The 15,915-nt window shown below is 37.5% G+C and overlaps 1 pseudogene; it reads left to right on the top strand.

Annotated features, from left to right (window-relative positions):
• Positions 1–15,599: 15,599 nt before the first annotated feature.
• Positions 15,600–15,699, top strand: LOC113354692 (annotated as a pseudogene).
• Positions 15,700–15,915: the final 216 nt, after the last annotated feature.

Below are 15,915 nucleotides of genomic sequence, written 5' to 3'. Positions count from 1 at the left end.
TGTGTGTGACTACTTTTTATATCTTGCCTATCAGAGATATTAATCTCAAGACAATCAATCTGATTGTACTCGTACGATAGAAGATGCAAGATCAGATCACACAACTACGATAAAAGTAGTATCGGTCTGGCTTCACAATCCCGATGAAGTCTTTAAGTCGTTAATCTGGTTTTAGAAGAAGAAAACCAAAGGTTAAAGGAGAAATGACTCTAGCACGCAAACTAGTATCACAACTGAGGTGTGAGGATTAGTTTTGCAGAGTTGCTAGATTTCCCCTTGTATAGTCTTTCAAATCAGGGTTTTGCCTTTTTCACAAAGCAAACAATATCCACCGTTAGATGAAAACCTGATTTAGATTCAAGATAATATTTCTCAACCGTTAGATCGAAAACTTAGCTTGTTATGCACAAATGAACTGCACGCTTCTAGGTTTGTTAACCGTACACAAACGTGTACATTGTTGGTTCAACAATAGTTAACCAAAAGGTTAGCCATATGAAAATTTCATACCAACCATATTCTTCTTCACCATAACTAGTTCAAATGACTCAAATTAACTAGTTAGAGAGTTGTTCAATTGCAAGGAAATCTTATGTACTACACAAGACAGAATTAAAGCAAAGATGATTTGATTCACTCGAATCGGTTCATGAACTTTATAGGCACCTTAGTCTTTATAAGTTTAAGTTCAGAAATCATCTTCAGATATATAACCTTTTTATGTTCGCACACTAGGTTCGCGGACTTAAGCAATCGGGAAGAGTTTACAAACTCCAGCAGAAAATCTCGGCAAAGACTTTCCGCCGGTTCGCGGACTGGTATTCACGCAAAAATTTTGTCAACTTCAGCAGAATTTCTCGGGATGAGAAGTTCGGCAGTTCGCGGATTGAGTTCGCGGACTTGGCAACAAGCCATTCTTCCGGTTTCTCTTGATCAACAAAGTTTGCAAACTTTGGTTGAAGGGATAGGACTTATGCACATATGTGTTTCCACAACAATGCTTATGCCCATCATTGCTTATGTAATCTAAACTCTCATTCCAACCATTGAAACATTCTTAGAGGATGTTATGTAGTTGTTACACCATTTCTCGTCAAAGCAATTTTCAAAGTGATTGAAACATATCATGACTTACGTCATTAGGTAAAGATAAACATGGTCGAAGATAAACGCTTACCAACACATATTTCGATATATAGATAGGCGAGGTATACTCGGCTCGAAATACCAAATGTGTATAATCTAAGTCTATATATAGCATACGACTTTTTGTCTCAAGAAGTAGGAGATAGAGTAGATAGACTTTTGAGTGACAGATAAGTTCAAGTCTTCACATACCTTTTTTTCGAGAAGTTCCACCGGTTCCTTGAGTAGTTCTTCTTCTTGTATGATGAATCGCCATGAAGTCCTTGAGCTCAACTACACTTTCTATCCTAGTCCGAGACTTAGCTATAGTAGACTAGAAATCAAGACATATAGTTTTGATCACTAACATTGACAAACATGCTTGAGATATCAACGCATGCGAGTTCGACCGAGCAATGCTCTAACAATCTCCCCATTTGTCAATTTTAGTGACAAAACTATCAATACATATGGAATACAAAAAAGATAAAGAAACTTTAGTATATCTTATTCCACATGTCTAATCTTCAACATTCCTCGAAATCTTCGTCACTTCCAAGTACTCCAATGATCCCAAAGGTTGTAAGTTTAGCATCACCGTTGTTGTAGATCCGTAGCTATAACAATGAGAAAGCATCGGTCTCGATCATTGTTATACAATGTCATAGTATTATTACACAGTGTCAAAGTCCAATTGTATCACAACTTCAACAATAATACTATGGTGATATGTATCACTCCCCCTTAGTCAATACTCCATCTCACATGGAAACAACCCCCCCTTACAAAATGATCCGAAAACCATATGTATTTGTAGTGTGAACTACATATTAATTCTTCCCCTTTTTGTCAATAAAATTGGCAAAGGTACAAGAACGGGATCATAATGAAATTTCCGTAAGAGACATTTCATGACTAAAAGAAAAAATACATACCATCTAATTTAGATGCAATCATATAACCGAAGCTAATAGCATTCATCAAGGAGTTTAAAGATACAAGATAACCCTTTTAAAATTCCACAGCCGCACACCCCTCAACATATGACCATTAAGCACAATTTCAAAATAACTCTCCCCCATTTGATGTCATTCCCAAGGGAACAACAAGAGCGACCTTAATTTCGAAAGAAAAGAAGGATTTTTATTGGATACCAAAAACCATGAGAATTATTTTCTATATCCAAAAACTCAATCAAATTAATCACAAGTAAACCCATGATTAATTTAATCAGAAACGCAATCAAATTAAACACAAAAGTGATCAACTTAATTGATTATGCTCGACATAAGAGAACTTACGGAGCATACGACTAACATAACCATTAGAAAATGAATAGGATAGTCGTTCATATACTCAACATAAGAGGAATCTTACGGAGTATGAAAATATTCAACTAGATTAATTACAAGAGAACCCATAATTAATCTAATTGGAATACACAACCAAACTAATTACAAAAGTAATCAATTTAATTGTCATTTGTTTTGCTCGACATAAAAAGACTTATGGAGCAATAACTAAATAACCAGACAAGATGATTAATTTAGTTCAAGAATGGTCAACATAAAGTACCTTAGGGAACAACCAACAAAGATAAATAAAAAATTAATCAACTCGGTTCTATCGTGCTCAACACAGGACACGTTACAGATCCTCACAATATTACATAAAATATGGATCAGTGAAGATCAATACTGTGGAATACACAAGGATTCATTCTATATTCCATCACTATATGCATAACAATTTTTAATAGACATAATCCTTGAACACAAAAGATTTTAACCTATCTTCCATCAAAGGATTGACAATATAGGCTTAACTTTTGTATTTGTCAAAAGTCCGTTCATTCTTTAATCAATACATGAATACCTATCACGAACAACTTTACTTTTGACAAAGTATGAGATAAACATAGTTCACGGACGTAAACACCAATATTCCATAAAAAATTTCAATATAACAAAACAAAAAGATTAATACTGCAAAAATCATCTCTCAAATAGTTTTTAGAATTTAAACAAATAAATCTAAAAACATAAAGATGAAAACGTTGGACATAGCCATGTGTAGTCACAATAATTTCTATTCCAAACTCTAGTAATCCTTCTCAAAAACAAGAATCAATTCTCATAAGAAGTTTCCTAGGCATCAAGACAAACTCGTAATGCACACATAAGATGATTTGTCCTTAGAGAGTAGAATCTATCTTTTTCGACCGGATTTATACCAAGAATCGCTACCAAAGGCGTATAAAAATATTTTCAAAGAAGAACATACAAAGTCATTAACGACCATGCACCATGGTTCACATAAAATGATTGTGGACATTCAAGAATCCCATAGTAATGCGTACTACTGCCCATTCTTGAACTTCCTTCTTTGTGATTCACCAACAACATTCTTGTAAAAGCTAAAAATGAGCTTAGAAGAGTACTACTCCATGAATCCAAGTTCCCAAGTCCAAGAGAAGTGGAACAAGTGCAACGAAACGGAGCAAAACACTCAAAAACAAGAGACGGGACAAATACAAATCTTAGCTCATTCAAAATCAATAATTCTCATCTTCATTTTGAATAAAATTTAAATAGGAAGATAATGCAAAAAGAATGAGTTCATTCCGAGTTCGGACGAAGAAGTTACGGCCAAAACAAGTTTACCGAATATCGACGTCAAGTATGCATACGGGTTTGCAAACGAATTTTCAAGTCCGCGAACTTAAACCCCTGGATTTTGATTTTAAAAGATGTTATGCATACCTGGTAGGTGTACCATGAAGTCCAAACATCCCGAACTACTATTTTCAAACCTAAACGTTTAAGAACCTTAAACACATATCAAGTTAGGTAGAAAAGAACGATAACAAAGGTACGTGAATCATTATAAGTTCTCTAAACAAATAAAAGCACAAATCTTTCTCAAGTTTATAGACATACCTTTTTAGATGAATCCAATTGAATTCTACAGCCTTACCGAACATAATCTGTGCACCCCAATTTCCGTGCTTCCCTCGCCGTATACATAGCAGGGCATTCCTTGGTGAGGATGCACTTACAACACAATCAAGTTTTGTTGGGGTGAACAATGTCTTGTTCACCACAATTGAACTTTGGATTATCATGAAAGGGATCACTTTTTAGAGCCTTTCACATCCAATTCCATTTTTCCAAAAAAACTTGTTAAGTTCCAATATCATGGATACTGCCTTCTCCATAGTCATGGAATTTTCTGGAAGATCATTCATTTTCACACTCAAAGCATCATTAGCTTTCTTTGATATCCACTTCTGAGTGCGTTTAGGAACAACCAGAACCTTCTTCCTATTACTCTCTTCAAGATTTCTCAGAAGAGAATTGGATTAACTATTGTTTTGCAAGTTAGTCTTTCTCCAATTGGGAGCATCGGATCTTGTCTTCGTCTTTACGAAGTTATCCTTTTGATAACCATTACGATTGTGAAAAGGCTTCGTATTACGCTTATAGGCAAATCTAGGTTTATCACAGCAATGATTCCTTTGCCTAAAGATTGGAAAGTTACAACCTGTAATGTTAAGGGGATTAGCCTTAGCATATGATCTTGGTTTTACAACTTCTTGTGATGCCAAAACAAGAACATCATGAAGTTTCTATTCCTTATACGAAAATGACATCTCCTTTCCAGGTGACCTTTATTTCCGCAATAGTTGCAAACATAAGGAATGTTCTTACCTCGATCAGTATGTGCTGACTTTGGAGGTTGATATTCTTTGCTCTTTCGAACCTTAATTTCCGGTGAAGGTATTTCACTTTTGCCATCAGTGGAAACCTTTTATTGAGAAGAATCACTAGCCTTGACAAATTTTACCTCTTTGCTAATACTTGGAGCATTTATTCCCTTATAGCCCAATCCTCGTGTATCACGATGATTTTTACTTTCTCCTAGCATAGTGGTTAATTTTCTTGAACTAGTATTGAACTTTTTCAAGTCATCTTCCAACATCTTTTATCAAGAGCAGCAGCTAAATCAGCCTCAAGGCGTTTTTCTCAAGCGATACAAGCACTTTCTCTGTCATCAAAACTAATTTGTTGAGAGTTAAACCTTGCTTCAGATTCTACAAGTTTCTCTTCCAACAAAAAGTACTCTTGATAAAGATTATCACATTCAAGTGACTTCATACGTAGGTTTTCCTCAGATTCCTTTAGGATCGATTCGTTAGAACGATTCAAAAAATAAACACCTGCGTAACATCTTCTCGATTTCTTGTTTTCTCGACAGAGGGGAGTCAGAAGAAGTGAGACATTAGAAGTTGTAATCTTCTTCATCTTCCACGAATCCAAAAACTTAACATACTCTGAGACTTCCTCATAAACATCTCTATCAATATCTGAATCACCTTCATCAGAAAAAACATCCAACTGTTCTTCTAGGAGAGTTTCCCAATCAACAGTTTTACATCAAGAGAATGTTTAGATATTGACTTAGATGTGATAGTTCTCTCAGGTGAATCCAAGCTTTTAGAATCATCTGGTAATTTCTGAACTGGTACGTTATTAGAGATAGACTCGTCCATAATCAGATCACTTCAAACACAGACTTATAAAGTCTTTAACGTGTTTGCCTGCTCTGATACCAACTGAAAAGGCGAGGGTCTAACAACACCACCCAATATTTCGCTTAGAAATCTGTATGGACTAACTCCGAAATACTTTCTAGAGAATCAACTAGACAGTCAGACTCAATTTAGGTAAAAGTATCTAAAGGAGTTAATATCTCTCTCTTATTTTGATTTACTCGAGCAAATAGAAATCAGCGAGTCTTTAATCAAACACAAGGAATAAATTGGATGGTACCAAAGACCAATATCCAAGGATCAATCAATGACAATCAACAACCAAAAGTTGTATTACTCTACTTGATGATCTAATGCGCAACCTGTATTATTTCAATTATAAAGATAAAACAATATAATGCGGAAACTGAAACAACACAGACACCAGAAATTTTGTTAACGAGGAAACCGCAAACGCAGAAAAACCCCAGAACCTAGTCCAGATTGAACACACACTGTATTAAGCCGCTACAGACACTAGCCTACTCCAAGCTAACTTCAGACTGGACTGTAGTTGAACCCCAATCAGTCTCCCACTGATCCAAGGTACAGTTGTACTCCCTACGCCTCTGATCCCAGCAGGATACTGCGCACTTGATTCCCTTAGCTGATCTCAGCCACAACTAAGAGTTGCTACGACCCAAAATCGCAGGCTTTAACAATAAACAAACCTGTCTCACATAGACAAGTCTATCAAAGGATCAATCTGTCTCCCACAGAAAAACACAAAAGTTTTTGTTCTGTCTTTTGATAATAATCAAGGTGAACAGGAACCAATTGATAATCCGGTCTTATATTCCCGAAGAACATCCTAGAGTTATGAATCACCTCACAACAATCTTAATTGTATGGTAGCGAAACAAGATGTTGCGGAATCACAAACAATGAGACGAAGATGTTTGTGACTACTTTTTATATCTTGCCTATCGAAGATATTTATCTCAAGCCAATCAATATGATTGTATTCGTACTATAGAAGATGCAAGATAAGATCACACAACTACGATAAAAGTAGTATCGGTCTGGCTTCACAATCCCAATGAAGTCTTTAAGTCGTTAACCTGGTTTTAGAAGAAGAAAACCAAAGGTTAAAGGAGAAACTACTGTAGAACGCAAACTAGTATCACACGTGAGATGTGGGGATTAGTTTTGCAGAGTTGCTAGATGTTCCCTTATATAGTCTTTCAAATCAGGGTTTCACCTTGGTCACAAAGCAAACAATATCCATCGTTAGATGAAAACCTGATTTGGATTCAAGCTAATATTTCTCAGCCATTAGATCGAAAACTTAGCTTGTTATACAAAAATGAACTGCAAGCTTCTAGGTTTGTTAACCGTACCCAAACATGTACATTTTTGGTTCAACAAACCAAAAGGTTAGCCATATGATCATTTCATACCAACCGTATTCTTCTTCACCATAACTAGTTCAAATGAATCAAATGAACTAGTTAGAGAGTTGTTCAATTGAAAAGAAATCTTATGTACTACACAAGACACAATTGAAGCAAATATGATTTGATTTACTCGAATCGGTTCATGAACTTTATAGCCACGATTTGCAAATTGCATTCCTTAGCCTTTATAAGTTTAAGTTCAGAAATCATCTTCAGATATATAACCTTTTTAAGATCGCACACTAGGTTCGCGGACTTAAGCAGCCGGGCAAAGTTTAAAAACTCCAGCAGAAAATATAAGCAAAGACTTTCCGTTGGTTCGCGGACTGGTACTCACGCAACATGTTTGTCAACTCCAGCAGAATTTCTCGTGATGAGAAGTTCGGAAGTTCGCGGACTGAGTTCGCGGACTTGGCAACAAGCCATTCTTCCGGTTTCTCTTGATCAACAAAGTTCGCAAACTTTGGTTCAAGGGATAGGATATGTGTTTCCACAACAATACTTATGTCCATCATTGGTTATGTAATCTAAACTCTTATTCCGACCATTGAAATATTATTATAGGACGTTATACAGTTGTTACACCATTTCTCGTCAAAGAAATTTTCAAAGTGATTGAAACATATCATGACTTACGTCACTAGGTAAAGATAAACATGGTCGAAGCGAAATGCTTACCAACACATATTTCGAGATATAGATAGTCGAGGTATACTCGGCTTCCAAATGTGTATAATCTAAGTCTATATATAGCATACAACTTTTTGTCTCAAGAAGTAGGAGATAGAGTAGATAGACTTTTGAGTGACAGATAAGTTCAAGTCTTCACATACCTTTTTGTCGCGAAGTTCCAACGGTTCCTTGAGTAGTTCTTCTTCTTGTATGATGAATCGCCATGAAGTCCTTGAGCTCAATTATACTTTATATCCTAGTCCGAGACTTAGCTATAGTAGACTAGAAATAAAGACTTATAGTTGATGTAATTTGTAGATAGTGGTAAAAGTGGTTCGATTCTCAGACTTGTGAAGGATATTAATTAGAATTAAATTCTAATACTAAAATAGAAAACTCACTAAAAATTATAGCAAACTCAATCAAAGTTGATATCAATATTAAAAGAACACTGAGGCTAAGATTCCACTATTTTCCAAATTCAAAGTGATTTAATCCAATATTTGTATTCATGCAATTTTCTTGTTCAATTTGATTCTTACTATTGCAACAAGTAGATTTTCAAAAGAAATACTTGTAAATACCAAGCATGAAGCATCAAGAGTCTATAAACTAAGCATACTCCATCAAAATAGATCATAATTACTCAAATAAAAATCATATTCAATAATAATCCAAGGCAAATAATCATAATAATAATTGCAATAAATTAAATTAAATATATTGTACCGCTTTTTGTTGGAAAAATAGCTTCATCTATCGCCTCAGCAATGGGGTTTAGCTCCTCATATCAAAAACATGTTCAAAATAATAAATCATGGCTCAAAAGGTGGTTTTATTGAAGAGAATATATAAAACAGCAGATCTGCAACGGTGTATAGATGTTACAGAAGTCACCGTTACAGTTGGTGTTGCAATACTGAAGATATACGTTAGTAATCAACTGTTACAGGATCAGAAATTTAAGACCCTAGAATACGACTGTAATGCACAACTTAATGTTCTTCAGCTGTTAAACAACGACACTGTTCTTTGACTGTTTCCCGTGCGCCAATGTTCTTCGCGTTCTTCCTCTTCAGCAGCAGCAGAAACAGAGTTTGGTAAAGCTATGATTTCTTCTTCTCTGGCTCTCCTTAGGTCCCCAAACTCTCGACACCCCTTATATAATGACCCAAACAATCTATTTATATCAAAAATACCGATTAAATCTCTCCCAAATCTTCCAAAATCTCTTTCCTTCTCTTCATGGCCAAGTTGCGGCAATTTCTTGTTTTAGAATCTCTACGCGTTTCTGAGCTTTCCTTTTTATTCTAAACTCTTCCTTAGATAAATACAAATATTTGGGAAGGTTTACAACACTTTAATCTCTCTGAAATTCCCTAAAATAGGTCACACACGTGACTTTCCATATTTTCTGTTGTGATAAAAATACGTCGATTGAGCCCAGTCTAATCGATTTCAACACCCATATCAGATTCCTAGACCCATAAGAAGTCTATCCTATGAAAATCAGAGGTTTAATCGACCTCAAACTCCTCCAAATCACGATTGCCAAAACTGCCAAATATTTCCCGCCAATTTTCTGGATTTGAAACCGTGAAGAAGAAAGGGCCCCCTATCCAGAGTAGGGGTGCCTTTAGCAGCTGCCTTAAGGGGTGTCCTGTTGCCCCTTATCCAAGCCGGGGTCCGAATAGCAAGTGTCCTCCGGGTGCTTTCCGTCAACTTTTCGAGCCAATTTTTTCCAAAAATGTTTATTAGCCAAAAATACCTACAAATAAATAAAACACCATAATAAGTACAAAAATGAGCCCGAACAATATAAATCGAGACAAATCGGACACAAAAATGTGTCTATCAAATACCCCCAAACCTAAGCTAGGAGGCGAAAAAAAATAGAAATAAAATCCTAACTCACTGTCGCAGCATCGTCGATTGCATTTAGCGTATGCAATAAGCCTTTAAACCCCTAGGTGTCCCTAGTGGCGGAGTGTTGTCTCCGGAGGGCTTACCAGAGGTATACCCACAAAACCTTATACTCCAGACCCTAATATCTACACAGAACCTTGGAAGCACTAAAGAATCTCTTGGTTGTGCATCCTTATTGACTACAGGAGGAAGTACGACCCTGAAGGTGCGAAATTCCAATTATGTAACGAGTTCGCACTCAAGCATACTAAAATTCATATGAAGTGACAGAGCTCTACTCAGATAGTCGCACTATGGACATCAATATCCGGAGTCAAAACTAATCACATGGATAGATCAAGAAGATGGATATAGAAAACATAGATGGTTTTGATGTTTACTAGGTGAACGGTGTTTCTCATATCTGTCTGAAGGCCTCCGCCAAAATGAACCTATCCTATGGATGGAGAATCCGTCTGACTAAATCAACACACTGGCATATACAAGGGTACCAGTGGTCGATAATCCTAACTCTAGGTCAACACAACTGGCATATACAAGGGTTCCAGTGGTCGACTTTATTGATTTATTCCAGTTGGTCTGATGGTCTGGTCTTTTTTTTTTTTTTTTTGTATCTCAATCACTCTAATTCACCCTAGCATTGGTAACAACTTGAATCGTGAGCCCCACCTAATCACTTAGAGAAACATAGTTTAAAAACAAAACAAAATAAACAGAAGTGAAAAGGACTCAACGAGATATGGTGAAACTATCATGTTATTTCTAACACCTGAGCTCTGTGCTTTTATGAATAGACTCTTTAGATGTTGCCATCTAGTCAGATTGGTTCCTCAACTCCTACAACCAAAATGCTTCCATCCACTTAGATTGGTTAGTGCCATCCTTAATAGGGATAAATTTCTAGGCTCTGGAGTTTATTTATTGCAACGAAAAGGTAACAAAAAGTTCTACCCCACCCCCAAACTTAAATCTAACATTGTCCTCAATGTTTCTAATCAAAGAACAGTACCAAAATATAAGTAACATGAGGAAATAGTAAAGAGAGAAGTCGGAAAGATAGTACCTGGGTGAAGTGTAACCAAAAACCTACAAAAATATATACAACATACAAAATCGCCTCGATGGTCATCAGGTAAACAGGGTCCTCCAGGGGACCTCCTCAACATCACTGTAGGAAAAGGCTCTAAAAAGGGCTTCAATCGCTGACCGTTAACCTAAGAACTACGACATCTTGGTTGTCTCAATCTCAACACGCCATGAGGAAACATTACGGACCACAAAGACCGTCCACCGAGAGCGCAACTTCCCGGGGAATAGATGCAAACGAGTCATACAAAGAACTTTTTGACCTGGAGAAATGACTTTCGTAAAATATTCCTATCATGCACAAGTTTCATTTTGTTCTTATACTCCTTAGCACTATCGTATGCATCTCTACGAATCTCGTCCAACTCATTGAGCTGGAGCTTTCTTTGAGCTCCTGCCTTGTCAAGTGAAAAGTTTAAGTTCTTAATAGCCCAATAGGCTCGATGCTCTAACTCAACAGGCAGGTGACATGCCTTGCCAAACACTAAACGATAAGGTGACATTCCAATGGGTGTCTTAAACGCAGTACGGTAAGCCCATAAGGCATCAGTAAGCCTCGACGACCAGTCTTTCCTATTTGGATTAACTGTTTTCTCTAGAATACGTTTAATTTCCCTATTGGAAACCTCTACCTGACCACTAGTCTGAGGGTGATATGGGGTTGCTACTTTATGGGTAATACCGTATTGTTTCATTAAAAGCAAACGGTCTATTACAAAAGTGTGAACCTCCATCACTAATTATAGCTCGCGGCGTACCAAAACGTGTAAGTATATTCTCTTTCAAAAACTGGACTACGACCCTGTGGTCATTCGTTTACACGGAACCGCCTCAACCCACTTAGACACATAGTCTACACCAAGTATGTAAAGATAACCAAACGAAATAGGAAATGGACCCATAAAATCAATGCCCCACACAAAGACCTCAATCACTAAAATAGGGTTCAAAGGCATCATATTTCTACGGGAAATGGTTCCTAACTTCTGGCAACGCTCACAAGAAACACAATGACTATGGGAATCTTTAAACAACGAAGGCCAGTAAAATCCACACTGCAAAATCTTAGCAGCAGTCTTCTTAGCACTAAAATGACCCCCACATGCATGTTCATGACAAAAGGAGATAATACTAGACTGGTCACTCTCAGATACACATCTCCTAATAATCTGGTCCGGACAATACTTAAACAGATAAGGATCGTCCCAAAAGAAATGCTTAACCTCGGCTAAAAACCTAGAACGATCTTGCTTACCCCAATGTTGAGGGGTTCGACCAGTAACAAGATAATTCACTATATTTGCATACCAAGGTGATTGGGAAACAGAGAACAATTGTTCATCAGGAAAGCTATCCCTTATAGGAAGGGAATCACTAGGGGAACTAACAACTAGCCTAGACAAGTGGTCTGCTACTACATTTTCTGCACCCTTTTTGTCTCTAATGTCTGGGGAAAATTCCTGTAACAATAGGATCCATCTAATCAATCTAGGTTTGGTATCCTTCTTAGATAAAAGGTATTTCAAAGCAGCATGATCTGTATAGATTATGATCTTAGAACCTAATAGGTAGGACCTAAACTTATCCAAGGCAAACACGATGGCTAAAAGTTCCTTCTCGGTAGTTGTGTAGTTCATTTGGGCATCATTCAGAGTTTTGCTAGCATAATAAATCACATGAAGTAATTTGTTTTCTCGTTGTCCTAAAACGACGCCTATAGCATAATCTGAAGAATCACACATAATCTCAAAGGGTAGGTTCCAGTTAGGTGCCTGGACTATCGGGGCAGTAGTGAGTAAAGTTTTAAGCTTCTCAAAAGCCTCTAAACAAGCATCATCAAAGACAAACTTAACATCTTTTGCAAGCAAATTGCAAAGAGGTCTAGAAATCAAGCTAAATCCTTAATGAATCGACGGTAAAAACCTGCATGCCCTAGGAATGACCTAATATCTTTTACGGTTTTTGGGACCTGTAAAGTCTTAATAAGGTCAACTTTGGCTTTGTCTACCTCTATACCCTTTGAAGAGACGATGTGCCCTAACAATTCCTGATTTAACCATGAAATGGCATTTTTCCCAATTAAGCACTAAATTTTTTTCCTTACACCTAGTCAACACTAATGTCAAATGATGCAAGCACTCATCGAAAGATGAACCAAACACTGAAAAATCATCCATAAAGACCTCTAAGAACCGTTCTACCATATCAGAAAAATGCTCATCATACAACGCTGAAAAGTTGCAGGGGCATTACATAGCCCGAAAGGCATGCGTCTATACGCAAAGGTACCAAAGGGACAGGTAAAAGTGGTTTTCTCTTGGTCTTCTGGGGCAATAACGATCTGATTATAACCGGAGTAGCCATCTAAGAAGCAATAGTGACTATGTCCAGCTAATCGCTCTAGCATTTGGTCGATAAAAGGAAGGGAAAGTGATCCTTCCTTGTGACCTTGTTCAATTTCCTATAGTCAATACACACACGCCATCCCGTGGTCACTCGGGTTGGGATTAATTCATTATTATCATTCTGGACTACAGTGATACCTGATTTCTTGGGGACAACCTGAACAGGGCTGACCCACTTACTGTCTGAAATTGGGTAAATAATACCCGCATCTAACAACTTAAGCACCTCTTTTCGAACTACCTCTTTCATGTTAGGGTTCAGTCGACGTTGCATCTCCCTAGAAGGTTTGGAGTCTTCCTCTAAATGAATCTGATGCATACACACAGTAGGACTTATACCCTTAATGTCTGCTATAGTCCACCCTAAAGCTTCCTTATTGTCTTGAAGTACATTTACTAGCCTACTTTCCTGATCACTATCCAAATCGGAAGCTACAATCACAGGTAAAGTCTCAGATGGGCCTAAAAACACATACTTTAGAGTATCGGGTAGTGGTTTAAGGTCCAACTTTGGGGGCTCTTCTAAAGAAGGAATTAGGGTAGTCTCAGAAACTGGTAACGGTTCGAACCTAGCTTTCCATCTATCAGTGTCTAACACAGGGGTAGAATCTAATAGAGCATTCACCTGTTCAATAGTGCTATCGTCGTCAAAATCTAAACCAAAATGGGATAGACAACTTTCTAATGGGTCTTCAGACAAATGTTTGGTAATGACTCCTGAACTAAGGCTTCTATCATGTTCACCTCCTCAACACATGTGTCATCTAGCTCATGAGGTTGCTTACTGACATTAAAAATGTTCATCTCCATAGTCATATTACCAAAAGATAAACTCATCACACCATTTCGACAGTTAATGATCGCATTAGACGTAGCTAAAAATGGGCGACCTAAAATCACAGGTATCTGGTTCTCTGGGTCAGGGACAGGTTGGGTATCTAGGACCACGAAATCCACTGGATAAATAAACTTGTCGACCTCAATAAGAACATCCTCGATAACACCTCGAGGGATTTTAACAGACCTATCAGCTAACTGCAGTGTCATCTGAGTAGGTTTCATTTCACCAAGTCTAAGTATACATGGAATGGAAGTAAGTTCACACTGGCTCCTAAGTCAAGTAAAGCTTTTTCTACCCGGAAGTTACCTATTGTGCAAGCAATGGTAGGAGAACCTGGGTCTTTGTACTTTGGAGTTGTGGTGTTCTGAATGATTGAACTTACGTGACTAGCTAAAAAGGCTTTCTTATGGACGCTAAGTTTTCGCTTTCGCGTACACATATCCTTAAGGAACTTGGCATAAGCAGGAATTTGCCTAATTGCATCTAATAAGGGAAGGTTTATGGTAACTTGCTTAAAAACCTCCACTATGTCATTAAAGTTCGATTCCTTCTTTGTTGGTACTAATAGCTGAGGAAATGGGGCTCTAGGCCTAAAATCAGACCTTTCAGGAACCGAATTCACATCATCAGAAACTTTATCAGTCTCTTCAGCTACTGGTCCTGAGAGGTGAGATCCTGAGGGGTGAACTACAGTATGTTCACTATCGGGCATGGTTACCTTATTGTCTACAACTCTACCACTTCTAAGGGTTCTAACATTTCAATTGATTCGATGGTTTTGCACCTAATTCATGAACTCCTCTAGGGTTGGGTTGTGTTTGACTAGGAAACTTACCTTTTCTCTCAAAGAATCACTTATCAGACCAACCTGGGTTTTTAACTCGGAAATAGCCTGACTATTTTCTTGTCCTATCCTGTTACTAGCTTGTAGACTCTGTTCTACGGATAACTGAAATTTTGCAGTTTGCTGAGTTAACAAGGCGAGAGATTCCTCTAAACTTAGGATTTTCTTATCTGACTGATTCTGAAACTGAGCTAGTCCTGAAGGATTCTTAGTATAGCCAAAACCTGGGGGAGCATTAGAATTACTAAACTGACCTTGACTTTGGCCCTTAGACCACGAAAGGTTCGGATGGTTTCTCCAACCAGGATTATAGGTTTCTGAATATGGGTCAATCTTTTGACGGTTATCAAATCTAGTGTTATTATAAAGAGCATTGGCTCTCTTCAATATTCTGGCCTTCCCAAAAAGGCTCCACTCTACCACTAGTCTGGCCCACTTCTAAGGCTTCTAACCTTTTTGCTATAGCAGCAATTTTGGCATCTGATTCATAGCCTCCTTCTACCCTATTAACGTTTCCTCTACTTAAAAGAATTTTTTCTGGGGTGCCCTACTATTTTCCCATTGCTGGGTTTTTTCGGCGATTTCATTAAAAAATTCCATCGCCGCATCAACAGTTTGGTTTTCAAATCCACCAGTGCATAGAGACTCAACCATGGTCGTTGTGGAATAATCTAAACCCTCATAAAGGATCTGAACTAGCCTAACCTTTTCTAAACCATGATGAGGACACTGGGATAATAAATCATTGAACCTTTCCAAATACCTATATAAAGATTCTCCCTCTTGTTGTGAAAATGTGCATATTTGCGTCCTAATAGACGATGTTTTGTGCCTAGGGAAAAACTTATTGAAAAAGGCAGATGTAAGTTGTTCATATGTCTCAATTGACTCGGAGTCCAAACTATACAGCCACGACTTGGCCTTATCTTTCAGGGAAAATGGGAATAACCTAAGTTTCAAAGCATCATCATCTAAGCCTCTAATTCTTAGAGTACTACAAATTTCCTCAAAATCCCTAACATGGTAAT

Source organism: Papaver somniferum, chromosome 2 (assembly GCF_003573695.1).
Source record: "Papaver somniferum cultivar HN1 chromosome 2, ASM357369v1, whole genome shotgun sequence".
NCBI classification, from domain to species: Eukaryota; Viridiplantae; Streptophyta; class Magnoliopsida; order Ranunculales; family Papaveraceae; genus Papaver; species Papaver somniferum.
This window is presented reverse-complemented; position numbering and strand designations above follow the sequence as displayed.